Source organism: Papio anubis, chromosome 8, assembly GCF_008728515.1.
Source record: "Papio anubis isolate 15944 chromosome 8, Panubis1.0, whole genome shotgun sequence".
Taxonomy (NCBI): domain Eukaryota; kingdom Metazoa; phylum Chordata; class Mammalia; order Primates; family Cercopithecidae; genus Papio; species Papio anubis.
In genome coordinates, this window is record NC_044983.1 from 138,781,592 (window position 1) to 138,788,008 (window position 6,417).

A 6,417-nucleotide genomic window follows, 5' to 3' on the forward strand; every position below is an offset into this window, starting at 1 on the left:
GGGGTTTTGCCATGTTGCCCAGACTGGTCTTGAACTCCTGAGCTCAGGTAATCTGCCTGCCTCGGTTTCCCAAAATGCTAGGATTACAGGCATGAGCCACAGCGGCTGGCCTAAAATTGTTTCTCTTATACCTAGTAGTTTTAATTACATGTATTGGCCGGGCGCGGTGGCTCAAGCCTGTAATCCCAGCACTTTGGGAGGCCGAGACGGGTGGATCACGAGGTCAGGAGATCGAGACCATCACAACCCCAACTGCAGTGAGCCAGTCTCTAGAAAATATAAAAATTAGCCTGCAGGCGAGTGTGGAAGCCTGTAATCCCAGCTACTTTCGGGGGAGGCTAGAGGCAAGGAGAATGCGTGAACCGGGGAGGCGGGCTTGCAGTGAACTGGAGATCCACAGGCCACTGCACTCTAGCCTAGACAGAGCAGACTCCGTCTCAAAAATTACATGTATTAATTACAATGCTAATTCTTAGTAACCCCAGTTTTCAGTGAAAACCACAGGAAATAAGCAATTTTGAGTATGTACTTGAATTCTAGGCAGATCAAACTACAGCTGTAAAGACAAAGCCTGAAGGTTCCAACCCCTCCCAGCATGGCCAAGAGGCACAGCTGGATCAGAAAGGAAAGGGCCCAGGCATTGTTCCCAGGCCTCATGATGGCCACTTGTCTAAACCTCAAAATCTAAAGGCTCAAATCCAAGGATATAAGTTCACAAACTAAACAAGTATCAAAAAATATCATAAAACTGATAGCTTTATGATTTTAAAACATCTAGCAGAAATAGTATAAACAGGACTGACCAATAGACCCAGGAAAATGTCTAAATTAAATTCTGAACACATTTCTATTTTATTTTACCAATAATTTAAAAACTATCTTCGTTTATGAAAGATTTCTGAAGTCACATGAACTTGAAAAGCATTTGGGTTGATTATTTAATTGATGAGTGCTCCTTTATTTATCAGTCAATGGTACCATATAGACAGTATACAAACTTGTATACATGTATATATAATGCAGATAGACACAAATAAAGACTTTAAGGATTTGATTTTAAAGTTTTGGCCATGGGACAGTAAAACTCACTACTCTAAAAGGACAGTTGGCTGGGCATGGTGGCTCATGCCGGTAGTCTCAGCAATTTGGGAGGCCAAGTTAGGAAGATTGCTTGAGCCCAGGGGTCTGAGACCAGCCTGGGCAACATAGTGAGACCCCGTCTCTACAAACACGTTTTAAAAATTGGCCAGGCATGGCCGGGCGTGGTGGCTCACGCCTATAATCCCAGCACTTTGGGAGGCCGAGGTGGGCGGATCATGAAGTCAGGAGATTGAGACCATCCTGGCTAACATGGTGAAACCCCATCTCTACTAAAAATGCAAAAAAAGTAGCTGGGCGTGGTGGCGGGCGCCTGTAGTCCCAGCTACTCAGGAGGCTGAGGCAGGAGAATGGTGTGAACCCAGGAGGTGGAGCTTGCAGTGAGCCAAGATCACACCACTGAACTCCAGCCTGGGCAACAGAGCAAGACTCCATCTCAAAAAAAAAAAAAATTGGCCAGGCATGATGGTGTGTACCTGTGGTCCGAGCTTACTCAGGAACCTAAGGTTGGGGGATTGCTTGAGCCTGGGACGTCAAGGCTACAGTGAGCCATGATCATGCCACTGCATCCAGCCTGGATGACAGAGTGAGACCATGTCTCAAAAAAAAAAAAAAAAAAAAAAAAGAAATAAAAACAACAACCAGAAAAAAAAATTAAAGTTGGATCCAAACTGTGTCTTTCTATATGGAAAAGGTTAAAGTGTATCTGTCCCACATGCTGAAGCCCTTACCTAGACTTAGGAAGCACAGGGTAGTAAATTTACATCTCAAAGCACACAGAGAGAATTTAAGCTTTTTAAAAGGAGTCTGAGTGTGTTAGAAGAAGATTAAAATAACATAAAATCATAAGAATTTACCATAGGATTTTATAAGAAGACCAACTTCATTAAAATAAGTACCTTTTAATTTATTCTGTTTTCCAACTGAGCCACTGAGCTCAGGGTGGAGCCCATTAAGGAACAGGTCCAACAAAGCATTTGCAGTTCTTAGGGCCTAGCAATTTAAATATGTTGCAAGCAGGCACAAATGGAAGGCAAAGCATTTTTTAAAATCAAAGATTTAAAAAAATAAATAATTCTGGCTGGATGCAGTGGCTCATGCCTGTAATTCCAGCACTTTTGGAGGCTGAGGCAGGTGGATCGCTTGAGCTCAGGAGTTTGAGACCAGACTGGGCAAAATGGTAAAAACCCATCCCTACAAAAAATACGAAAATTAGCCAGGCATGGTGGCTCAAGCCTGTAGTCCCAGCTACTCTGGAGTCTGAGGCAGGGGGGTTGCTTGAGCCCAGGAGGCAGAGGTTGCAGTGAGCCGAGAATATGCCACTGCACCCCAGCCTGGGCAATAGGGTGAGACCCTGTGTCAAAAAAAATAAAAAATAAAAAAATCAAGAATTCCACTTTTATACTGAATTCCATGTCCCCCAAAAGAGGGAAGCACCATGGGACTGGGCCACGCGATGCTTTCGCAGCACACTCTGCTACTAAGACATTTCTCCAAGTGTTTACACGGCGTCTTAGTGATCTAAATGCACAGCAAAATGCATAGCCCCCTGTGTAATTCACACTCACTGCAGACCACTGCTGTCAGCCACCTCCAGAACTGCACAGCCTCCTGTGTAATTAACACTCACCGAACCCTGCTGGCCATTGCCTCCAGAACTGCGGCCTCCTGTTAAGTGATGCTCACCAGACCACTGCTGCTTAGGCCCACCTCAGAACTACCTGCAGCCTCACTGTATGATGCTTACTCCTTGAACCACTGCTGTCATGCCACCTCAGAGACTTCGCGGCCTCTTGTGTAATTAACGCCTGGGGTTTGCACTGCTGTAAAGCCCACCTCTTAGAACTTCTTTGGCCTCCTGTAGTAAACCTCCACTGCCAGACCGCTGCTGTCCAGCCCCTCCCAGACTGCCGGAATCACTCCTGTGCTGTATGCAATTCCTCACCAGACCCGCTGCTGCCGACCACCTCGGAACGCAATCTCATGGCCTGACCTGAAAGCGATCACACGCCGCCAAAAACGCGGTAATCTCTGGCCCACCAAGAGAAGCCCAATCTCTGGCCAGTCCAGGTGCAGTGGTTCATACATAATCCTAGCACTTTGGAGAGGAGGTGAGAGGCTGGTGTGTCTCTGAAGTAGTCCCAGGACTACAGGAAGTAGTTCCACGCCTGTAATCCCTAGCACTTTGGGAGGGGAGTGAGGGCTGGTGTCTCTCTGGTGGTCAGGTACTTGATAAGTTTCGCATATATAATCCCTATAACACTTTGGGAGAAATTTTGACTGGTGTCTCAGGCTGGTCAGGTGCAGTGGTTCGCCTGTAATCCTAGCACTTTGGAGGGGTGAGGCTGGTGGATCACCTGAGTCAGGCGGGGCCTTCAAGACCAGCCTGGCAGCTAGCAAGTGAAACCTCATCTCTATGAAAAATACAAAAAGTAGCCCTGGTGTGGAATGCGTGGTTGCACCTGTAATCCCAGCTACTCAGGAGAGATTGAGTGGGGAGAATTGCTTGGAACTTGGGAGGTGGAGAATTTACAGTAAGCCCGAGATGCATTGCCACCCATTTTTGCACTCTATCCTGGGTGACAGAACCAGACTCCATCTCAAAAAAATAAAAACCAAAAAACAAAGTAATCTTTGGTGCCCCCCAAAGCCAAAGAGATCAGTTGATACAATACAAAGAGAACAGAGTTTTAGACCTGAAAGGACCCCGTCCATGACTCTTCAGCCTCCACAGGAAGAAGACCCAAAAGGGTGTGAGTGGCGCCTTTTTCTGTGTTCCTTAAGGGGTCTGAGACATTGGACATCTTGTGATACCAAAGACAGCAGAGGAGGGAAGAGCTTGAACCTCAGCTTTCAATTAAGCCAACTTTTTTTTTTTTTTTTTTTTGAGACGGAGTCTCGCTCTGTCGCCCAGGCTGGAGTGCAGTGGCCGGATCTCAGCTCACTGCAAGCTCCGCCTCCCGGGTTTACGCCATTCTCCTGCCTCAGCCTCCCGACTAGCTGGGACTACAGGCGCCGGCCACCGCGCCCGGCTAGTTTTTTGTATTTTTTAGTAGAGACGGGGTTTCACCGCGTTAGCCAGGATGGTCTCGATCTCCTGACCTCGTGATCCGCCCGTCTCGGCCTCCCAAAGTGCTGGGATTACAGGCTTGAGCCACCGCGCCCGGCCAATTAAGCCAACTTTTGACCATAGAGTTTTTTTTTTTTTTTTTTGTTGATGGGAGTCTCACTCTGTCGCCCAGGCTGGAGTTCAGTGGCAAGATCTTGGCTCACCACAACCTTCGCCTCCTGGCTTCAAGCGATTCTCCTGCCTCAGCCTCCCAAGTAGCTGGGATTATAGGTGCACACCACCACGCCCAGCTAATTTTGTATTTTTAGTAGAGATGGGGTTTCACCATGTTAGCCAGGCTGGTCTCGAACTCCTGACCTCAGGCGATCTGCCCGCCCCAGCCTCCCAAAGTTTTAGGATTAGAGGCGAGGGCCACCGCGCCCGGCCAGAGCTCTTAAAAAAAATATTTTTGATGAAGGGCAGGTGAGTCCCCAAATTGTGGCTTAGCCCGTGAGGATTCTTGGCTTTGCCCAGGAAAGATTTCAAGAGCGAGCCCATGGTGTTAGATAGCACCTTTGACAGAAGTGGCCATGTACAGCAGCAGCACAGGGACTGCTCCTTGCAGAGCAGGGCTACCCTATAGGCAGTGAGCCCAGAAAAGCAACTCAGAGGCACTTCTGCAGTCATATGTATACCCACTTCTAATCATATGCAAATTAAGGGATATCTTATGCAGAAATTTCTAGAGTTAGGCCAGGTGAGGTGGCTCATGCCTGTAATCCCAGCACTTTGGGAGGCTAAGGCAGGCAGATCATCTGAGGTCAGGCGTTCAAGACCAGCCTGGCCAACATGGCGAAAACCCATCTCTACTAAAAATACAAAAATTAGCCAGGTGTGGTAGCGCACGCCTGTAGTCCCACTACTTGGGAAGCTGAGGCAAGAGAATCGCTTGAACCCGGGAGGCAGAGGCTGCAGTGAGCTGAGACCACACCATTGCACTCCAACAGAGTGGGCAACAGAGTGAGATCCTGTCTCAAAAAAAAAAAAAAAAAAAAAGGAAATTCTGGAGGGGGGAGACCCTGTCCCACAAAAAAAAAAAAAAAAAAAAAAGGCTCACACCTGTAATCCCACCACTTTGGGAGGTCGAGGCGGGCGGATTTCCTTAGGTCAGGAATTCGAGAACAGCCTGACCAAGATAGCGAAACCCCGTCTCTACCAAAAATACAAAAAATTAGCCAGGCGTGGTGGCAGGCGCCTATAGTCCTGTAGCAGGACAAGCCGCAGACAAAACTCCTCAGACACCGGATTAAAGGAAGAGATTTTTTATTCGGCCGGGAGCGTCGGCAGACTCGTGTCTTAAGAGCCAAGCTCTCTGAGAAAGAAATACCTGGCCTTTTTAAAGGCTTACAACTTTAAGGGGTCCACGTGAAAGGGTCATGATAAATCGAGCAAGCGTGGGAAACGTGACTGGGGGCTACATGCATCAGCTAACAGAACAAAAAGTTTTACAATGCTTTTTTCATACAGTGCCTGGAATTTACAGATAACACAAGTAGTTTAGGCCAGTGGTTGATGTTATTCTTATCACTTTGTTTAACTCCTAGGGCCGGGTGGTGGTGCCAAGGTTGTCTGGCTATTTGTCTTACTTTTGTTTCTTTTTCTCTTTACTCCTGTCTTGTGAACTAGGCAAGGTGCGGGGAGGAGGGCAGCAGGAGTAGTAGTAGTCTCCTTCCTTAGTCCCAGCTACTCATGAGGCTGAGGTAGGAGAATGGCGTGAACCCGGGAAGCAGAGCTTGCACTGAGCAGATTATCACGCCACTGCACTCCAGCCTGGGCAAGAGCGAGACTCCATCTCAAAAAAAAAAAAGAAAGAAATTTCTACAATTAGCGTGGTAAGTTCCGCATTGTCTGGTTGTTGCCATGGAAAGAGGCGGGAGCTTCCGGTGCTGTTACGGTAATGGTAAACTGACATGGCACACTGGTTGGTGTGCCTCATGGGAGGCTCTTCTGCCCTGGACCTGTTTTAGCTAGTCCTCGGTTTGGTCCCGTGTCCAAGCCCCGCCTCCGGAGTTGAGCTCCACCTCCTACCTCATTTTCTTTTTTAGAGACAGAGTTCTACTCTTGTTGCCCAGGCTGGAGTGCAATGGCATGATCTTGGCTCACTGCAACCTCCGCCTCCCAGGTTCAAGCAATTCTCCTGCCTCAGCCTCCCAAGTAGCTGGGATTACAGGTGCATGCCACCACACCTAGCTAATTTTTGTATTTTTAGT